Raw genomic sequence first — 22622 nt, 5'->3', positions numbered from 1 at the left:
ATGTCAGTACATAACCTGTCTGCTCTCCTTTGCCACTATTCTACATTATAAATCACCAAGGGTGCCTGTCAGTAAATACATTTTAGCACAAACATGCCTGGTATTTGTGTACTGAGATACATTTCCATATAACTGTGTGAGAGGACAGCTCAGATACCCACACGTAAATGGGACTTGCCTTTATTACAACATTTCTATATGCTTGCTATAGTGTTGAAAAGCTAAATTAGCCATCTAGCTCCATTTAACAACACTTTGGAAGCAAACATGCACCTTTAACTCTTCAAACAGGCTTTCTTGTGCTGATGACTTGCTCATCTCCACCAAATATCAGCATGTTCAGGAAAATCCTCCACACCTGCCATTCAGGATGGAGCAAGGAGGCAGCTGGCACTGCTCTTGATGTGCCCGGTGCCAAGCAAAGCCCTCAGTGGCTGGGGGAGGCTGCGGAGGCCCACCTGCAGGCAAGAGGCACCAACAGAGGCCGGAGAGCAGCTGAGCTGATGGCAGGGCAATGGGAGCAGGTGGAGTTGGTTACCCTGATCAGGAGCTATATAACAGCTGGGGAGGGGGGAATGGGGTGGTTTAGCTCAGCCCAACCTTGGTTTTGCTCTGGATGTGAGGGGTCTGTGCTGGTTTCCAAGTAGTTATTCATTTTCAAAGCTTCCAATTTTATCCTCTGTTTGCAGGTTCACTGTGGTGGTGGTGGTGATAGGGATGAGGGATGTTTTGCTGGAGGCTTTTTGTTTTAGTATGGGGATAGTGTATGTGCTCTTCTTGCCTGGTAGGACTGGAAGAGCTCTCTTTTTTGGGGCACTGCTGGAAGAAAAGGGAGAACGTGTGCTTCATCCCCTAGTAGATGGTTTGCTTTTGCAAATAACTGTAACTAATGTAATAATTTTGACAATAACTTTTTGCAAAGCTTTTGACACTGGCTGGGTATGGTTAGGTAGGTAACAAGTACAACATTTCTGGAGGTTGGTGTAGTCTAGCTATTTTATGCCCAAGGAGCGGAAAACAGGAGTTAAACTAGCGTTTTTTGTTTCCTATATGTAAAGTTTTTCAGTACTAAATGCCTCCCTTTGTAGAGGTGAAATGTGTCCTCAAAGCATAGCTTGTATGCTAAAGAAGTTAGGATAAGTTCTGTGTTAAAGATTAATAAAGAAATCTCTAAAGCAATAGGACCATCTCTGTGAAAGCAAATGTAGCTTGCCTGAATGGTGACTCTTAGAAAAGAAACCCTGTCTGACTTATTGCTGGTTTAAGTTCATGCGTTTCTTTAGTTCAATTCTAATTTACCTTGGACTGACATAACAATTCTTTTCTGTATCTCTGCCTGTATTGAATTATCTGCCAACTCAACAGTTGGTTGCTGATGCAACTGTTGCTGCAGCAAGGAAAGTTGCAGCTGGCGTTGATGAAGCTTAATGAAGTTTAAAGCAGGAGGCAAAGTTTGCTGATGACCATGGTTGCTTTCTTTGTCTTTGCTTCGAGTTTATGCTGAATTACCCATGTAGGTAGCTGAGAGGAAAAGGACTGTGTGTTCTGTTTCCTGCTCTTACATTAAGAATTTAAATTAATTTTGTGTTTTAAACCTAGAAGACAGTTATGAAGAAGGAAAATGAGAAGCACTTCTTTTGGGTGACATGAAATGCACCTCAGGCTACCAGAATAAATGAATGTGGTGAGTAACATATTCTGAATTCTTCTACCTAATATTTGCTTACACTTTCTGCTGTGAAGTACACAAAAATACATCAAATATACTGTATTTACTAGTTATCAATGCATAATTAAAAATAAAGGTTCTCAAGGAAGCTCTTTTGATAATTATTCAAGGGTTATAAACGTTTACCTTCATTTACAATAACACTCAAAACTGAAACTGTAGTCCTGCAAAGACATTTGACTGTGTCATTTAAAAAATGTGTATTCAAACACGGGAAAAAATTGAATAACATAGAGAAGCTAGCAGAGACAAAAATAAGTGATAAATAACTAGGTAGAAAAATAAAATGAACTGACTGAGAAAGGAAAAAAGAACAGAGAATAGAGTGAATGACAAAAAGAAAACAAAAGCCAGAGGTGTCTTAACTACTGCTATAAACAAACACTGAATTATTTGCAGTATGGAATATTTGCAAATGTATGGATTTTTCCCATTGTAAACTCAGATCACAGGATGTCACATTAGTTTTGATTTCATTGGAATGTACTGAAGATGGGGTTTGGAAATATTTTCAGATCACTGTGTTGCCAGGTGGGTGGGAACAGGTTCTACTCTGAAGCTTTGGTGCTTTTAACTGAAGCTGGAGATTTGTGCAATGGGTATCTTGAGCATAAATTCTCGATGACCTTGAAGGTCTCTTCCAACCTGAATGATTCTGTGATTTTACATTCTGGCCTTTGTCCTTGTGTTATATCTTTACTGTCTTTGTGAGGAATGTAAAATTAATTGGTCATGGAAAAGGTATGTGGCTTTTTTTGTTATTGGAAACTGTGTATACATGTGGTTCCTAAGCTGGAATGAAAAACCTTAATGCTGTTTTGGAATACTTTGAGAGGTGAGGAGAGAATTTCACTGTAGCTCTTAGAAGATATTCTAGTAGTTCTTTCAGAGGTTTGACTGTCCTAGAAGAACTCTACTGTTCAGCAGTAGGAAGGCTATTCTTTGGAAATGTGAGGAAAGTATGTCTTCTGTGGTCTTTATAAACAATTAGCTTTAACTAACTGGTTGCATGATGGAAATCAGATGGAAATCAGTGATCTGCTGATGGAAATCAGACAATGTTATTTTAATACTAGATAACTTTACTAAGATTGCTGTTCAATTTCTTGTAGGCTCTAATAAGTAATTTCAGAAAGAGCTTAAACAATGCAAAGAAATAGGATTGAGTATCTGACTCTGTACTGGAAGAGGGGGTCAGAAGAAACAGGATCAAGTCCTCAGTGTGACTCCTCAACTGCATTGGATGGCTTTTAAGCTGGAGAGATCTTGGTTCCCCGTTTTGTTTTTCTTGAAAAGGTTTATCAATAAGATATACTTCAAACTATTTGTTCTGTCCACATTAATACTATCCCTAGCAAAATCAGTGGAAATTCTGTTATTAGTACCAAAACTTCAGTCAGGATCTGCAGCTCCTCATCTCCAGTTTATCATTTACTATTTTCTGATGGAGGTAGGGGATGTTGCTTTAAACAACAAATTTTGCAGACAAATTCATTGTAGCCTTAATGGACAAGACAAAAGCTAAAGAAAAAATTCAGGGAATTTTATGCCCCTTTCATGGGGCAGAATCAGATTTGGGAGAGACACAGCAGGGTGGCTGGAGCCTTACAGCAAAGGAGCTAGAAAACCTGGGTTCCTCATCACAGCTGGATGCTGGGTCATACAGCCAGGACATACCAGCAGGTGTTATGTCCTCAGCATGTGTCCTGCCAGAACCTGGGCGTCAGTTCTATAGTTAATATTCATCTGACTGATGCTAACAATAGTAACTGATAACACTGAGCTAAGGTTATTGCTCTAAAACATTTCCAGTTTCAAGTATCTAGGACAGTGAGTATACTATTGTGAATGCTAATCATGTAAAGGGGGCTAACTTTCAGATACCTGATGTGAAAATATATTTATTCATTTAAAGAAGATAGTAGGGTTTTAGGTTTTACCTATAAAACAGAAGTATCCTGGAGGTAAAGAATGTGGGACTTGGATAAAGATTTAAGTATACAATTTTCTTTGCAGTGTTGTGTGTAGAAGTATTTTTCATTTTCAGATAGATGTGTTTTAAGCAACTGAGGGCCAGCCGTGCAATGTTTCAACATGTTTTAGGGAGTTGCAATGTAATATATAATCAATCATATTTCAGATTAATGGATTGATTAGATTAGGAAAAATGTGTATATATTGCATTTTAAACACTTTTTTAAAATAGCAATGTGCAGTAATGTACCAAGCTAGTCTCCTCTATTACCTGCCTTATTAGAGTAATAATGTGCAGGTCTTGTTTTGCAGTACAGTTATAAACACTTTTTGACATGTAAATTCACTGATGTTCTTCAAGCTTGTATTGATTTTTGCAAAAGAGAATTGGTTTATTTGACCTACCTTGCTTAGCTTTTTTTTTTTTTTTCTAGGAAAATCAATATAATAAAGTAATTCTTTCCTGTTATCCTCTTCTTCACTAAGCTCTTTTGAGAACAGTCTAAAATGTCTTTCCTTCAATTATTTCAGTCTTGTTTGCATTAAATCCTTTCAAAGGGACCTATGTAAATGTGCTACTTTAATAAGGATGTCTCCCTATGATATAAGCTAAATAAAATTTTATATTTAAGGTGAATAAGAACCAGTTACAAAGAAAATTGTTCAATATGTGTTCTACCCTAATTTCTTTTTCCATACAAAACCAGCTCTAGCAATAAAGTAGGATGGGAATTTGATGATACAGTATGCATAATTCATGCTTTTGGCCTTCTGTCTGCTCTTTTTCTGGAATCCTACATATTTAGATTAGGTAAAATTATTCTTGTCTACTATCAATACAGTTTGTTTTTGAGGGATATAATGCAACCTATAACACTACTTGGGGGAAAAATGCTATTTTCTGTTCTGCATGACAGATCCTGACTTTAACGTTATTTTGGTGCTCTGTAATAGGATTTTGAACAAATTTTCTATGTTGTTGTAATTTATCTTTTTTTTTTTTTTTTTAATAGAGGTTTATATACTTAGAAGTTTTGCTAGCTGGTTGTTTCAATTAATGTTGAATTTAACAGTTACTCATTACTGGCTTTATGGTTCATGTGTCTTTTCCATGGCCAAAAGTCACTTTCTGCTGCTGGGCAGGAGTCTTACTTGCCCAGCAGCAGAACTGTTTGAGATTTCCTGGCCGAATATTTTAAATTTCATAATCCGTCAAGACAAAAAGTTAGACTGACATGCCTTTTCTGGACTTCTGGAAGTTGCACAAGTCCAATGCAACTTGCCAAACAATGTGACAAAATTTGGTGCTGCAAAATGCTTGCAAGACAACATGCTATTTTTCAGTCTTTCAATGTTCCAGAACTGTAGGGGGCAAAAAAAGGCTTTATGGATTAAACTTCATGTTTGATATTACTGTTCAACCTGATCTTGGTCATGAGGTGGTACTGTACTGAAGTAGTGGGACTCAGATTTGATTGAATATAAGTATTTGCTGTTAGATTCCTTTATGGTTTTGTTCACTCAGACCAAATGGGGAGGGGTTGGGTTTCAATAAGATTGTAAAAAGACCAAATTAAATGATGGTTTCCTGACTTCTAGAGTAAGCGTTAGAATAAGAATTCTTCATTTTAGAATAAACTGGTAATAATGTTATTCAACCTTTTTCACCAGCATTACAAGTTGAGCATTTTTGGGGAAATGACAAACATAGCTTGTGTTTTAAAAACTTTGATTTTTTTTTTTTTTTAACAAAACTATTCTAAACTATCCACCAAAAGAAATTTCATTTGAAAACCTCCCTTATTTCAATTACTCACTAGTCTTTTTCTGCCCTTTTTTTTTTTTGAAATGGCCAGTCTGGATTTCACAGCTGGAATTGAGTTTGTGTCTACAGATGAACATGTAAAGTCTTATTCTAAATACTTTCTCATGTGTTTCAAAGTTCCCTTTCTGCTCAAACTTATGCTTACAGAAAGAAAACATAATAAAGGAGTATTTCTGCACTCTTAAAGAAAAACTCTCTTTTCCTTGGATACCCTAGCTGCTACCAGTTTCAGGTGTTGCAAGCTAGGGCTGGAAAATGGCTGGAGAGACAGTTTCTACTCTTAAAAATGTGGAATTTACCTTCATTCCTCTGAAAATACTTACTGAAAGGCAGGAATTGGTCCCTGATGGTTAATTCACTGTCACAGACAATATCAGCCCATCCTTCCCGAACTGTTTTTATTTACCCATACTATTGCTTGAAAAGAATAATACTGTGAGTTCCATTTCCCCAGGGGTCTCCTGCTTCAGTATAGATCCTCTTGCTTTGGCATAGATCCTAAGTCTGTGAATTTGCATCAGAAATTCTGATGTGTAAGTGTTCCTGTTTGTTCTGTCTGTGGTTACTTAACTGTCCTGGAAAGTGAAATAATAGTTTAGCACTGCATTTATTGTTTTGTTATTATGCATTGTCACTATTTTGGTTGCAAGTTCCAAATTCCTGGTAATGCTCTATGCTACATAGTCATTCTTGACTGAGCCCAGGGTCTTTTCTGTAGTTTTTTCTTGTCTGGAAAATACTCTAATTCAAACAAATATTGAGGAAGTAAAAATGAAAGCATTGGTAGGGTTAATTCCTTCTAGCACAGCTTAGTTTTTTTTTTTGTATCGCTCACTTACCACTGATGCTGGGATCTGCCTTTAGTGGCTGCTAGATGTTGGCAAACTTCATTGGTTTACCAGATTGTGAAAGTAATTGTGTGAATGGCACGAAGGTGCTTAGTACAAAGTCTTGTGTGAAATAGCTCATATAAAATACAAAATGATTTTTGAGATTACTTGAAAAGCCACTTGTGACTCTTTGGTTCCTGTTTCTGTGTTGTAAATGCTCTATAAGATAATCTCATTCATATCCACAGAATCTGTATTTAAAGCTGTTTGAAAATGATTGTTAGCTGTGTTCAGTCTGACTGTGGACAGTCCTGCTCTGTGCCTAGTAGAATTATGTGGCTGCTCTCATTAAAACTCGGTAGAACCTAATCATAACTTCAGGATCACTTCTGCTAGAGTGGCTAGATCTGTTCTGGGCTTTAGTTTTCTCAGGACTAGCACTATTCCTGTGATTGTAGAACTGGGTTGGAAAATGCCCAACACAGTGCAAAAGTAATTAAGTTGGCTAGATGGCCAAAGAAGCATATGTCCAAATAATTTATAAATCTTATCCAGAATCCATTATCTTCCTTTTCATTCTTTCTGCCACATTCATATTTTTCTCAGGCTATTCTGTCTCTATTGGCATTGTTCATGCAGTTGCAGCTGAACAGATCTCTTGTAAGGAGCGAGCTCTTCTTTACAGAGTCTTCCAGGTACCAGTTAAAGGCTTTGTGTTGGGTCCCCCAGATGCTTGTCATGATGTGGGACTAAAGGCAGTTTCATAGTCTGGGAAGGAAGAAGCATCATGCTGGAGTCAGCAGACTGGGTTGCTCCTGGAGTTAGTCTGGGGTATAAGCTGTATTTAACTGATAAATTTTGGCCTTGAGAGTGCTTTGACTCTATATTGCCTCTGTTGTGTATCTTGCAAGGAATTTGATTTCTCCTCAGTTATTTTACTGTGCACTTCTTGAGTTGAGTAGTGTCTCTCTTTACATGGAAATCACTGTCATAATTTATGCCATGTTCTTGCTGAATTTAGTACTTTGTAAAGGCAATAATCCTAAGTATGAATAAAAATTCAGCACTCCAGGCAGTAATAGAAGCAATTCTTATATTCTTAATATATTGTAGCATTTTTAAACGTTTTAAAAAAAAATGTTTTCCGTTTTCCTTTAAATGACTTCTGAATGATAGTCTTCAGCTGATTGCTTCCTTGACATCCTGTGTTGCACATTCATAACTTAGGATGTGAAATGTGTTGCAAAGGAAAGAGTAGAAAATGGGTTTGAAGTTTAATATATTGTTCTTAGGACAAAATTAACAAGAAATAATGCATACATTCCTAGTCTTTATGTTTACTTAGTACATACACAGGATGGGAATGAATATATTATATCATGATGTATATGTTCTCATATATAAAATTGAAACTATAAATATTTGTCTGTCACTTCATATGTAGAGCATCTATTGTAAGTCAGTGGGAATGTTGTGTAGGGAAAACGTATTCAATTTAACTTCAAAGACCAAGCCTATCTTGGCTTTAACTAAAAGTAGTGGAACTTACTGCTGATGAATTTGAAGAACAAATTCTTCAGTTAAGCCTGTCATCTGTACTTATGTAAAATTTCAATTGAAAGGTGCGTATTACTTTCTTTTTTTTGCTTAGCAATATTGCCTAGTGATATATTTTAAGTGTAACTTATTCGTGTTAGGACTTCTGCTGACATAGAAGGAATTAAAGGAGGACACATTTTCTTATAACTTCTGCAGAATGAACTACCTCAAACTATTTTGGAAAAAACAAAAACACAACAACAAACAAACTGTGGGACAACAAACTTTTGAATAAACTGGTAGAGTTATTCTATCTTATACCTCTTAGATATAGACTGTGCTTCTGAAGTTATTGTCATTCAGTAAAGATTTATTGGATTATGGAACTCTAGGAGCATTTCAGCTGGTGCAAACCAGTGGGTGGTGACTTGGGCAGTTTCATGAGACAAAGCACATCGCTGCTGCAGAGGAGGGCTGGTCGCCTTCCCTCTTCTCTCACAAACTTATGCTGCTCAGGCGTTGCTGCCATGACAGAAGCTCAACTAGCTTCTGCCATTTGAGCCAATGGTAGAGCCTGCAGAAATGATGGGAGGTCAAAGGGAAGGACCTGCGGAATCAAAGTTGGAGCTGGGGAGGGAGCAGAAGGGAAAAGGTAAGACCATTCCCCTTCACGCTTTAGTGGCAAGGAGCTCGCTAGTCTTGGAGACTGCAGTGTAGATTATCTGGGACACATGATGGCACCTGAGGAACCAGTTCATTAAACCTACTACTTTCTTTTACCTTCTGCACCAGTCCCCATCCCTGTCCACCTGCCTAGAGCTTAAAATTATCTGTTTATGGAAAGCTGTTAGCTCTTCCATGTGAATTGTGGCATTCAAATTTGCAGATCTTCATATATTTGTAACAATTCCTGTGTTTTAATGCTTCTGCATGAAATATGAAGGGACTTATTTTTTTTCTTCACGTATCCATTACTATCTAAAAAGTATTACTGTTCAGTCCTTCCTGTCTGATCAGTTGCTTTCTCTTCCTGCACATAAAAGTTTGAAAATGAGTGCTTTATCAGGACCGTATTTGTTTGCCTTTTTACATTCAGTAGTTCAGCCACAGGCTCTGGTGTGATCTGTGAGCTTCAGGAGTGGTAAAGAGCAAAAATCTATTCTTAGAAGTGTTTGCTTTTATCAAGATCTAACTTGTCTTTTTGCCTATAGTCTTTTGTCTGTAGTTATTAATTATAGTCAGGGCAACATTTTCAATGATTAATTGACTACTGCTTAAAACAATAAGGCTGCTTAATAAGCAAAACACAATGCAAACTTCTTTTGCATTGTTGTCTATATTTCTGTGTGATCTTTAAGTGAGCTCCTATGCACAATACCAATTTTGGCTCTATAAAATAAGGGAAAACATTTCTAATAGCTGTATACTGTTAAGACTAATAAACTGCTGGCTCTGAAGAGGCCTCAATGCTCGTCTTGACACACTTCTTGATTTAACCCCTGATTAAAACAAGAAATATAATATTGGTATTCTTTAAAAAGGAGGAGGAAAAAAAAAACAAACAACTAAAATTGTTGGACTTAGTAGAGCTGGCAGAAGTATACAAATAACAGCTTTGAGACAATAGGCTTCAAAAACCCTAGAGAGGAATGATAGAATTCAGATAAAAGGAGGATGTAATCAAGATGATCCCATTTTTAATTTCACCTTGATGTTAATGAGTTTAAGTTACTGAGTTAAGGTATGACCCTTGTTCCACCTTGTCCACCTCCAAGTTGTGGTGTGCTCTTACTGCTTTGTAGATATTGCTGACTTCTACTTCCTGTAAGAAAGCATCTGAATGCTCACAGGAAATTATATACATCCTTGACCTCTATTTTGTCTAATTATACCATCAAGATGCTGTCAATATCTTCAAGGATAAAGCTAAGACCTGCAGGTAGTGCTGGCATAAGCTGACACCTGACTTGTGTCACCATATTGGCATTTCCATACCATAGCCTCCTGCCCTGCCACCTCCTTTCCATGTGCTTCCTCCACATCATGGACCAGTACAATAAATATTTTTGCTAGCTGAAGAGAGAGATGTGTTGCCTGAGGGATTGATCTCTCACGTTCTTGCAAAAGTTAAATACCTTAAATAGTGGCCGTATACACATGGATTGCTTTTCATTAGATTATTTAATTATTTATTTTTGATTGCTCTGGTTTCTTTCACTTCCTTTTACACGCCCATCCCTCATAACTTATCTCAAAATTCTTTTGCTATTTGCACACCATCTCTCTTAACTGGGATACCATTGTAATAATACTTAAATATGGTATCATAATAGTATTTGAGATCAGGCTAAACCAGGCTCCCTTTCTCCTGCCAGGAAGATGGCAGGGATGGTACTTTGTAGATTCTCAGTGTCTTATCTACTGCTTTGCAAGAACAAAACAAAAAGCCTGATTACATGTTTTAGAAGTGCGGTTAAGGACTATACCAATCAAATTTCATATGCTTTCATGGCCTTTAGCAAAGGAAGGTCTCCCTTGGAAACCTTGGAATTAAAATTTTAATTGGAATTAAAATCAGACTTCTACTACTGACTTTACAGGAACAATGGTATCCACAGGTCTCTAACCATAACCAATAGAATGTGCAGTAAATATAGCAAGGAAGTAAATTCAGAAATGTGTTAAGATTACTGTAGCTGCTTGGTTTGAATATAAGCAAGTTAAAAAGAAAATACATAAAAACACCACCAAATTGTGGTCATTCCAGTTTAGTGATTCTTTATTGAACCAGCTTAATTCTACAAGTTTACTGGGAAGCTATGTGAATACAATAGCAAGTATTCACATTCTCTTCCCCTAGCAGGAGATAACTCTTATAGATAATTAAAAGATGAATTATATCACTTATGTATTTTTTTTTTTCATGCTGGGATTGTCCTTGGCACCTGTTATGTTTGGTTCCTGAAAGTAATCAACATGTAGGGAACAGTGGAAAGAATTCTTACAGCTGTGTTTTTATCTTTCTGTCTGTAAACTTTCAGGTAATCTGTAATATATTGTAGATGACACTGCTTATCAATAAAATTGACTTAAGCATCTTAAATCAAACCCACAATTAGACTAAAATTGGCAGTACTAATATATGTTAGTAATAGGATGGAAACCTCATTTTGTGAAACAATAATGATTTCTACTAGTTTACAAATTAAACTTTTAGTGTTATAATTGGCCTACTAATGTACTGTTGTTAATGCCTAAAGCAAGCTAAGTTGATCTATTGTTAGGCAATAAAGCACTTAAAAATAAATTGTGACAATAAATCAGAGCTTTGTGAGATCTTTTTTTTTCTAGTTAAAGATAGAGGATAATTTCCTAGAAAGGGATCTGAGAGTATAACACTTCAAAATGTATATATGACATGATTTAGGTGGTGTTGAGCCTTCTGATGTGCATAGCAAAAGGAGATGATATATCTAGTATTTTTTTTTTTTGAAGATCTATATGAGAGAAACTTGTTCAGTGAAAGCAGTGTACAAGCTCCATAGGTCCATAAACAGCATCAGCAATAACATTTAAGTATGGTGGCTATCACCATTTTTTTAATTAAATGTATTAAACACATCTTTATAAAAATACATAAGGAAGCTCTTCTAGATTTTCAGCAGAAAATTGCCACCACTCTTGACATTTAATATCTCCACGTTACCAAGTGCATGTCTGACATCAGGAAGGTCTTTGATCCAAATAGTGTTCATGTGGTTATAAACTCGCAAGTCATATTAAGGACTCCTTAGGTTCCTCAGATAGTTGGGAACAGTGGAAGCTAAGAGCTGGGTACTGAGATTCTTGAACAGACCTGGTGAGAGAAAAGCTGTGAACAGAAATTTGTCTATGCTAGGGCAAAAATTTGGAAATGAACATGATGTCATCTTATGCATTAGATATACTGACTTCCAAGTGGGAAAGTGTGTTGTTTTTTTCTCTGTTTTGCTGTTCTCAAAGGAACAAGAATTTGCATTCAGTAGCTGTTAGTAAGCAGGCTGTTACTGAGAACTTCCCCTGCTACTCCTCTAGGTGGAAGAAATCCTGTGAGACTTGTTTTCCGAAGATGAATAATTTGACCAAAAAATGCTCTACCACAGAATTTCAAATCAAGGCATTCAACAATTATGGAGATGATCTGGCTGTATTTAAATATATGTACTCTGCAGCTGTGTTTGTAGCTTCTGGAAGCTTTTTGGTTTTTAAAGTTCTCCAACCAGAAAATCAGTGTCTCCTCCAACAAAAACTGCGGTCATCTTTGTAATATTATTGTTTCTAAATAACATACGTCTATGAGGCGATAAACTTCTATGTTATTCAGACCAATACTTTAAATATTACATTTATACTCTTCAAGAATATTTTTGATTGGTTTAAGAATGTTTGAAATATGTACAAGTGGCACTATTCCACTACAGCAATGTATGACAATTGTCAAACTCACCAAAACAATCCTCAGAAAAAATGAAGTTATTCTTTCGTAAGAATGAGTTACTTTCACTTGTAAACTTGTACAGCCTTGAAAATAGGAATTGCTTATTGAAAAAGACAAGTGATTTGTATAGCTAAATGTATTATTAGTGGACAATGCCAAAAGGTTAATATTGAATTTAAAACATTAAGCCTCACTTTCTGCTGAATTAACATCCCTATGTAAGGGGAAGAAACTTATTGCAAAGTCTCAATGTGGTGAACTTTAACTTTTTCCTGCTACAGTTATGCTTAGCTCTGCTATAATAACTTTGGTGTTCTATATTCAAGATGTACCTTACAATGAAGCATGTCAAAAAAAAAAAAAGTAGTGAATTAATGTCTGCTTTTTGGATTTCTGCATCCTATCATAGCTAATCAGATGATATGCCTGGGTAGTGAAGCTCCTTTGGGAGATGAGTTATGATTTTATTGGAACAAATAAGATTTCCTTTTACAACTTAAATTGTCCCTGAAAACCAGCAAAATCGTCCCAAATTTATTTCCAAACACTGAAGGTAAATTACTATGGAGGTGAAAACTTTAAGAAATGCTATTCATTTCTAATAAAGAAGTTATAAAACGTGAAACAGATCTAGCAGAACAGAAATGGTTAGGAAATGGAAAAGCTCATACAGAGACTGAAACACTTAGTGGTAGATGGGGAATTATGAAATGGAGGAGGACATTGGCATTAGGCTGGAGCTCCTGAAGAACTTAGGTACATGCAGATAAAGTGAAGAAGTGAGAAGCTAAGTATCCAGCAAGACACTTCCAGAGTTTAAGGTCTAGCTGTAATTCCAGAGAATACTGTAAAAACACAATTTTTATTGTTTATTGGTTACTTGCTGTATTTCTCATCTGACCTTTATTTTTACAGACAACAGGTTTCTGGTTGATCACCCAGAATTTTTGGTCACAATACCGATTTCAGACAGTTGCAGGGGGTTGATAAAATTGTAATAAACCTATATTGGCACAGGAACATGTGAACTGTCATTACGGGATCTGACCAGTGGTCTGTTACAGCCATTCATCTGTCTCTAACATCAGTCTACTGCTCTTACAGAGCTGAAAAAAAAGGCAAATCCAAAGTAGAAACAGATAGAAGACTCCTTGTAATTAAGGCTACAAGTGCTCTTTTAATTTTTTCTCTTTTATTACAAATTTTGCTGAAGTACTGCCAATGTATACTCAAATAGAAGAAATTAAAGTTTTTTTCTGACTTGATTGGAGCCAGACCTGTGCAAGTGGCCGTGATTCTATTCCAAGAGGATTTTAATTTCAAAATAAAATTCTGTCCCAAACCTGGAAAATAGTAATGTTTTCCAACAGTATAGCAAGAGCATCTTGAAACTAAAGCCTTTACTTACAGTGCAGTTTGTGATCTTACAGGGATAGCATAACTCTACTTTGAAATAAAGGACAGGAAGGCTGTGTGTAACTTGAACTGGCTGCCCAAGTTACTGGCTGTAACAATTACAGCTAGACAAAAGCTTCAACAAAGATAAATCAGGAGTAAATAACCTTCTTGTGAGTCCATTATGAAACTTGGAAAGAATTTGCTGGTGCACCTCTGCGAGTTAAAATGCTAATATGTACAAAATTTTCTTTATCAGCTTTGAGGCTGGAAAATGATAGTTGAAGAGATATACATTCTAAAACTGGAAGATGGCATATGCAAATTCCACTGTCTTTTTTTCCTAAATCCTCTTCTTAAAATTCCGTGGGGCTCAAAAGCATGAGAGAAATTCTGCACTTTTAAAAGTAGAATTTATTACATAAATTAATGGCATTTCAAGTGATCTTGCTGGAGTAAGGAGATAAGTCTGAAAGGAGGAAGAAGAGTGATCAGCAAGTTGTAGCTGTTTGAAATGACAGCTCTGAGGATTTCTAAATGTAGAAATGTAGCTATCACTATATTGCATGAGTCACAGCAAGAAGTAATAGAAGTGGAACTCTCTAGAGAGAATGACTGAAGTTGGTGCAATAGCAACATCATTTGAACATAAAAATTTTGGAAATAAAGGAGAGCCACAAAAAAAGGGGGGCGGAATTGGAGAAGCAGACAATGGATGCAAGTGCTCCAAGCAGCTCAGCATGCACCAAATGCACATTCTAGTGGGTAATATTTACTAAAATTTCAGGATTATTCATGAGCGTTTTTATGACAAAGCATGTTTTTCACCTTGTGTAATGCGGCTGATACTTTTTTTTTTTTTTTTTTTTTTACTGCTATGCATGTTGTTATTTGTACTTAACTGCAATAAAGCTATATGTTTTGGTATGGAGAGGAACTATGCACTGGCTGGAGAATCATAGAAGCACAGAATGTCCTGAGTTGGAGGAGTTATGTGTTTGTGCCAAGGGAGATATTAAGACAGTTCTGGGGTTAAACACTAGGTTCCTTATCTCTAATGAAGTCCAAGAAGGACTTCTGCATGAGGCCTAAGGAGTGTCCCTCTCTATCGTGGTCTCCTTCAGCAAGGCAAGTTAATCTAATAGCCCCTGGCATCACAGTTATTCACCAGGGGTTGAACATATTTTGAGTAATGGCAGTGGGAATATTTTAAATAGGTGACAGTGGCAGCTCTTGTACTGGGAGCTGCTGATTCTCAATCTGATGATAAAACCTTCAGAGAATACACAAAACTTGTAATTGCCCTAAACTCACTCATGAGAAGGGAACTAACACACATGAAGTACTTTCTGTGCAGTAGTTAAGTGAAATGAGTAGAAAGAGTTAGGCTTTAGGTGGCAATCTAAAATGGCCGTATTAGTACAGCTGTTCTTCAAACACAGGGATGTTATAGTTGTTACATATGTACACTGTAACAGAGACGAAATCAGAACAGGGAGGGAAAATGGTCTAAGTCATTGGCAAAACCTTTATTCTGAGCTGGAGAAATTACTGTTACTTATAGAAGAAATATCAGAAGAATCTCTAAAATAACTGTGTGATGGAAAAGGCAGTGTGAACTTCTTGATCTGAGTGAAAATACAGAGAATAAGGAGCTGAGAAAATGTAGCAGTTAAAATGTGGAAGTCAGGTACTTTCTATTATTCATCTGTAGGAAGTCAAAGTCAGTATCCAGCCAGCAGTCTGTGCAGTGCCTGGAAATGGAGAAGCCTCTAAAGCCTGCCTGCAGAGCACTTCTCTTCAGTTTACTGCTAGCTGCTGGAGCTCTTTATTGTCACTATTATCTTTCCCTTTTTGCATATGTACAGTATAGAAGTCTGTTAGAGCAGCCTGAAGAAAACCTAAGGGACAAATTCTACCTTCTGATGCACTGCTAATACCTGGTCAACAGGAGTCTTAAGTGTTTTGTTTTAAAGTAAAAGTCATTGCCTTATAAATCCATGTGCTACAGATGGAATTTTTAAGAAATCCTGCAAAACTTCGTAATAAAAACATCACTGGTCTGTTCTGGGCTCATTTGCTGTGATAAGCACTGTGTTCAACAAACCTAGGGACACTGGAAATGTTGCAATGACAGGTTCAGCATCTTGATCCAGTCTGTTTTCCTGGGTCTGATAATGAGCATCGTTGTAGAATTGCCAGTGACAGAAGGAAAGTCTTCCAAAAATACATGTATAAATTAGTACTATCTTATTTGTAGGCTGAAGTGTTCAAAGGACAGTTAATTACAGCTGTGTGTGCTGTAGCTGCATGTGCAGACTGTTTGATTATGCTGCTGCATTGCTGATGGGAGTTGTGTTGTGGAGTTGCACTGGCCTGTTCTCCCATGTGCCTGGTGACAGGACGAGGGGGAATGGGCTAAAGTTACGCCAGGGGAGTTTTAGGTTGGATGTTAGGAAGAATTTCTTTACTGAAAGGGTTGTTAGGCACTGGAACGGGCTGCCCAGGGAGGTGGTGGAGTCACCATCCCTGGAAGTCTTCAAAAGACGTTTAGATGTAGAGCTTAGGGATATGGTTTAGTGGGGACTGTTAGTGTTAGCTTAGAGGTTGGACTCGATGATCTTGAGGTCTCTTCCAACCTAGAAATTCTGTGATTCTGTGGATCGGAGCTGGGCTTGTGGGGAGGTGTTGGGCAGCCTGCAAAACTCTTAATAAACCTGTGGTCTGCGTACAGCAACGGGCTACCTCATACAACCAAGATATTTAAAATTTCAATATTAACAACAACAAAAAAAGTAGCTGCTGGGCCTCCACACGTCCTGTGTGGCAGTTCCTACCCCTAGCAAAGAGATGGTACTTGGAGGTGTTGCTGTACCAGGTGTACAGCATTAGATCCCATGCTGGATCTAAACCAGGACTGGAATAACTTCTGTAAGAACCCATTCACCTTCTGAAGTGTGTTAGTTTCCATTTTTACTTAGAGGAAATGGGAAGCCTTATTTCAGTAGTAAGCCTTAGTCTGCGCTAGGAAACAAATTCTGTTGCAGGCATAAAACTTGTTTATGCTGTCTTAAGATAACTTACTGGCATACAAAATCTTCAGCATTAGTATTGCTAAAACTTTCCTATTGTGGATAGATGTACTGCAAGCCAGAAAGCCCAAACCTTCTGAACTTTAATTTTTACAAGTTAAAGGGAGAAAACATTAAAAAAAAAATAAAATAAAAAAAAAATTATAAGCTGCTATAGTCTTGACTTACTCACAAATTTTAATATCTAGAAACTAAAACTGTTTTCTAAGTTAGTATCTCTAGGGAGAAACTATTTCTGTTTCTACACATCTCTGTTTTCCCTCTGAGATGCTTATGGCCATTTTGTTTGCAAAGCTCTTTCTCAGTTTGTAGTAATCTCTTCAGCCCATGCTCTCACAGAATGCAGCTTTTTGTACCACTCTCTGTTCTGGTGTGTCTGTTAGCAAGGTCTGAGTGCCATGACGCTGCTGTTGCTTGTCTGTGCTTCTGTAGGTGCCTCCCTGTCTCCCTTCTTTTATAGCTCTCTTTCCTCTGTCTCCCAAAAGACAGGCAGTATGTATGCACAAAAGTACTTTGTACTAAGAACTACCTTCTAGTGCAGATTTATTTACGAATTTGTCAGAAGCAGGTATTTATGGGTACTCTGTTTATTCTTAAATGCAGCTGGTGGCTGCTGCTGCTTTGGTTTAGAGCCGCAGGACTAAATGAGACCTTGAGTGAATAACTGCACGTCACCCTGAATAGAGCAGCCCTCATGTACTTCATCTACAAAAAATTCAGAAAACTGGAAACGCTGCATAATAGCAACCAGCAGGACAGCTGAGCCAGTTCAGGACTCTGGCACCAGAAGGCTTCTGTAGCTATCTCCTATGCATTCAAGTCTGTCTCTTCTGTGCTTCATTCCCAAATGCATTTGCCTCATAAAAAAAAAAACAGAAATAAAATGGCATACATGTCTATCAAAAATATCACCTAGCAAAATCAACTGAGTGGAAAAGCTTTTAAAAAGATGATTCTGCCACAACTAAACAAAACTCTATGGGGACAAAAAATAGTAATAGCACTTAGTGAATTTATCATTTGTTTGATCTAGAGCCTTGCTGGAACAGTGCTACACAGAAGCTGGTGAGCAGGAGAGGAACACGCAGCATGCGGATAAGCTATGAAATACTGAGCTGTCCTTCTGTAATTTGGTAGCAGCGTTCATATTTGTGTTTGTCTTTCTGATGTAAGACTTAAGAAGGTTTAAAGTGACCCTCCAAAAATTCCTTCAGGATTTTTCAAAGCATCTTCATTTATGCTTTGTAATTATATTCCTATTAACTTGAAAGAAAACACAGCTTAAAAGAAACAAACAAAAAAAACATACCCCACCAATAACTCCTTAGAAAAATATCCTGTAATCACTGGGTTTTTATTACTATTATCCAAAAGGTAAAATGACAAAAGAAAAAATAAATGTTTGAGCCAGAGATGCCTGGCAGTAATAGTTTAGAGAAGAAATGGTACAAAGCAAAACAAAGGAGCTCTCCTGCATGCTCTTGCTGTAGAATTAATTTTTTCTTTGCCTCCAAATGCTCAGAAAATTCTACCAACAGGTCTTCAACATCTTAAGTTTCTGATCTGCCATCACTCACTGTCAAATTGTGAATTCTATAAGGGTCTTTATTATTTTTTTTGGTCCTACTATCTATAATAGTGGTTCTGACATAAAAAGCCAGAGCAGGGTTTCTAGGCCCAGAACAACCAAGGGCTGGAGGTCTGTGGAGCCATAAGTGGAATGAAGCCATTTTCTCAGCCTGGATGTAGTTGGGGGAAATACAGGAAAGGACAGAATTGCCTTGCTACCTCGGCATCTCCTCACAGCTGGAGGAGGAAGGCCTCGTCATAGCTGTAGCCTGTGGTACTGGTTGGGGACAAATCTTTCTCCAGCACAGACCATTTAGGCTTTCTCAAGATGTGGGCCATGTTGTCCATCTCTTCCCAGCTTGTCTCTCTCCATCCATAAAATCCATTTTGTTTGAAGGCAGAAGTTTAGTCTGTCATTCATAAGTAGTGAAATATTTATTTTTGAGTCTTACATATTGCATACTCCATTATTTTAGTTCCTGGCAACATATACAAGATTTTTTAAGAAGTCTTTTTTAAAAGGTAAACCTGGTCATGAAAAAAAGTAATGAAAATGATGTTTCATTTATGAAATGTGCAGCAATATGCTACACTATCTTATGAACACATGAGTGATGCAAGAAAGCAGTGCTTTAGTCACTAACATAAACCTATCTTTGAGGTCAGGCATATCAATGGAAGGGAGAGCCCCCCATGATTAAGGTTGTGGCTGAGGCTGAGTCTGTGGACAAATGGGGATGCTCAGAGCACTGCAGACCAAAGTTACTGTCATTAAGGGCTTCTTCTGGAGGTTTTGGAGGAAATTGTGTGTAAAAGACTGGAGAGGCAGAAGGGAAGGATTTATGGAGTCTTATCCCTGAGGGTTGCTGGAGGTGGGTGAGAGAAAAGGATTTGGATGTGTTCCTGAGATGGGAGGGAAAGAAGCGGTAGGAGAAGTGAGAGAAACCTTCAAAGTCTGGATCTGAAGAGACTTCTGCCAGGGTAGAGACCTGAATAAAAATTGAATATATACCTCTGCAAATGAGAGACCTTCGAGTAGAACTTGGGTCAAACAAACTAAAAAACAACCACCTTAGATGATGGCCCCATAACACAAATTATCCTTTAATGACTTCAATAAAATTTTGTCTTCCAGTTCAGGGAAATTTAGGAGACAGATAAGAACTACATGAGTTTAATAGACGAGGAAAAGAAGGATGGCAGTTTTGACTTCCTTTCCTAAGTGACCATTGCCATTTTAAAATGTTTCAGACTGAGGACTGGATCTATTGATTTTTGCATGATTTTTCATGTATTGCAAGCTGCCTTCTTTGCCATGTCTTCCATTTAAATTGTGCAATTACCATTTCTTATTTATCAAGACAATTTTTTTCTATATGGGAAAATAACTCACAGCTGGTGAAATGTTGAATCTGGACAGACCTATGCCACTTGTTCTAGGTGCTTGAGAAGATATCTTAAAATAATAAAATAAAACAACACTAAAGGTAAAGTAAACCTTTAAATAGTTAAAACATGTTTCAAGTACTTAAAACAAATAACAAAACCAAACCAACTAACGCTTCTCCCTGTTTTTTGGGAATGAGGAAAGGGGAAGAGGAATATATACTGCCAGGAAAAAAAATTGCAGATACATATTTGGCAAAAAAGTCCTTTTTTCCTTCTGTGTCTCATGAAGTATGAATAAAAACAGCACTTACAGCCAACTCTAGTTCTGCTTTAGCATTTCTACTTTTTTCCAGTGTTCTGTTTTATTAAAAAAAAAATAAAAAATCTTTTAATATAAAAAATATATTTAATTCAAGTGATATAGCATTTTAGGATTCTGCAAACTGGACCCATAACCTATGATCTTTTTCTTTAGCTCTCATTTGCAGAGTGACTGTCTTTCTTCACAATGAGGATTAAATGCTCCCCTAAGAATGCTCCTTAGCTCTCAGACAGCCCTTGCAGTCTCTGATCCCCCTGAGGAACACAAGCTGAGAAAGGAAGAGAACCATCTGTATTAACTGTGTAACCTTTCTAAACATAAATTGTCAAAAATTTAGATTGGGCACTTTTAGTTAAATAAACTGGGATTGGCATAAGGGTGATTTGACCATCAGGATCACTGTAATATTCTATATGTAACTAATAAATTTAAAAATGTAATGCTTGTTAGTGGTACATAACTTCTGGAGATTTCTTTTTAAGCTGACTGTGGATTTTTATGGCAATTCCAATTATTATTGTGCTGGCTGTTTTCTTAATTTCTGTACCAAATAGAGAAAGCCAAGACACCTCTCCCCTTCCAAGAAGTGAAGAGTATGGGTGTGTATGATTAGTGACAACCAGCCCTGGCTTCAAGATGCAAACACGCTTGATCCAGGTCATAAATACTCATTAAATTTAAGAATGTTCAGATTCATGAAATGGCTCCTTCCTATCCAAAGGAAGAACTTGAGTTAATCTGACATTGAGATTTTTTTTCTGGTATGGATGTTATGTTGATCCTCATCTAATAGCTTCATCACACAGGAAAACATTAACTTTGAAACCTAGCACAAAAGGCATTCGTCTGCATTTTTTTTTTTTTTGTAAGGGATCAGCCCGCAATTTGTACCAGACTTGTAGCTGTTTGACGTCCTATGGCTGAATCTGAAAAATCATTTAAATCAAGTGAAAAATGCATTTTTTCACTTGTTTCTAACAATGATAATTCCTGCTCTTTGGTACTCTGCTTGGAGTCTCCTCAGTTCTTCATGGTACATAGCAACTTAGGAAAGATTGTTTGAATGATGTAACAGGAAAAAATGCTTTGTTGTTGCTGGTTTTAGTACCCATCTTATTGATCAGTGACTCATCAGGGAGAAGACAGTATTTTATTTTCAGATAGATGGTATGGCTGCCTACATGAACAATATGATTTGTGACTACCGCTATAGACAGTTAAGCAAAGGAAAAACGTTAGTGACTCTTACTTTGTGGGCTGCTGGCTGGTGTACTTGCCTAGCATGTGCTGTATGAAGTCATGTCCACTCAAACACATTTATCTCTTTCTGTGGCTACCACACTGACCACAAATATCTGTCTCATGTCACGAGGATTTTTTCTGATTTGGTGGAAACTAGCTTAATCTATTACTGTATTACTGTTACCAGCTGCTACTAAGCTAAGTTGACCTTCCTGTAGACTCAGCAGTCCCATCTTTTTCTTTAAAAAAAAAAAAAAAAAAAAAAGTTGAAACCAGGTTTACTTAACCTTGTCTTTGCATCTCCTTTTCCTTCTCTATCTTCCAAGAGTAGACAAGAAAGTTTACTTTTTTGGGTTTGCATGTGCTTGCATGAGGTGAGAGGGATGAGGACTTACTGCACAAAAGCCAAAGCAGTAAGAACAGCCTTTTTTTCTTTTACTGCCAGTGAGTTAAGCCTCTTGGTGCTTAGTAGTGCTTGAAGCTGAGTGAGTTAACTCACTTGGCTCTTGCAGCAATGAGTTCTATAGTTGAAATTTTTTGAAACTTATCTGATGTATGATGGAGACTCTTGCTTGACTGTAACTTTGGAGGTTTGAATGGAATCAGTCCTTTGAAGGTGGTCAATGGCACTGGAGGGAAAAAGTTGACAGGCCTTGGGATGCAGCTCACCAGTTCTGATGGTGCATCAAGCTCAGTTCATGCCTACAGCTCTCTAGAAAGCCTCTTAAAGCTGCAAGTATGATCCTCAAAAATGCAATGTTCTGGTAGCCCTGATAACCCAGAAAGAGCTGTAGTGTTGGGGGATTTAATGTTCCTGTGATGTCTCAGGAAAGACCATCCAGAAATGTTCCTCTACTGGATTTCACTACAGAAAGACATTTGGGCAGCTGATGCAGAGATCAGTTCTCAGAAAATGAGGCAGAATAAGATACAGATGTAGGTGGTAATTATGTAATGAGGAAGAAATCAAAACAAACTATATGCACTGTTATTTATGCACAAAAATGCTTTAAGAAGACCAGACCTTGTAACTAGCTTACAAAACATGAGTGCTAATTTCTGTTTGGTGAACTACTATTGCATATCTTAACTATTATAACTATTGCATTAACTGGCAAGTATTTGCAGTTTCACTTTGTTTCCACTGATGCCACTATCACCAGAGGAATCTTGTCACCATGAATATCCTCTTTTCATTGTCTACTGAAGTTAAGATGGGTTGGTAACTGCTGCCGGTGT

The 22622-nt window shown here is 37.3% G+C and overlaps 1 long non-coding RNA gene across 3 annotated transcripts in view; it reads left to right on the top strand.

The window, feature by feature from the left end:
* Nucleotides 1–588: 588 nt before the first annotated feature.
* LOC106015154 (uncharacterized) overlaps nucleotides 589–22622 on the top strand; it is a 57201-nt gene continuing 35167 nt past the window's right edge. The window contains exons 1-3 of one of the 3 annotated variants that reach the window (XR_002399326.4): nucleotides 589–625; nucleotides 1366–1513; nucleotides 1600–1684. This is a non-coding gene — a long non-coding RNA (uncharacterized lncRNA). Of the gene's footprint in view, nucleotides 644–1365; nucleotides 1514–1599; nucleotides 1685–22622 lie in introns of all 3 variants that reach the window. The other 2 variants (XR_001186975.5, XR_005267250.2) reach the window with 2 other exon arrangements.

The sequence above is a fragment of the Anas platyrhynchos genome, chromosome 7, assembly GCF_047663525.1.
Source record: "Anas platyrhynchos isolate ZD024472 breed Pekin duck chromosome 7, IASCAAS_PekinDuck_T2T, whole genome shotgun sequence".
In the NCBI taxonomy this organism is placed as follows: Eukaryota; Metazoa; Chordata; class Aves; order Anseriformes; family Anatidae; genus Anas; species Anas platyrhynchos.
This window is presented reverse-complemented; position numbering and strand designations above follow the sequence as displayed.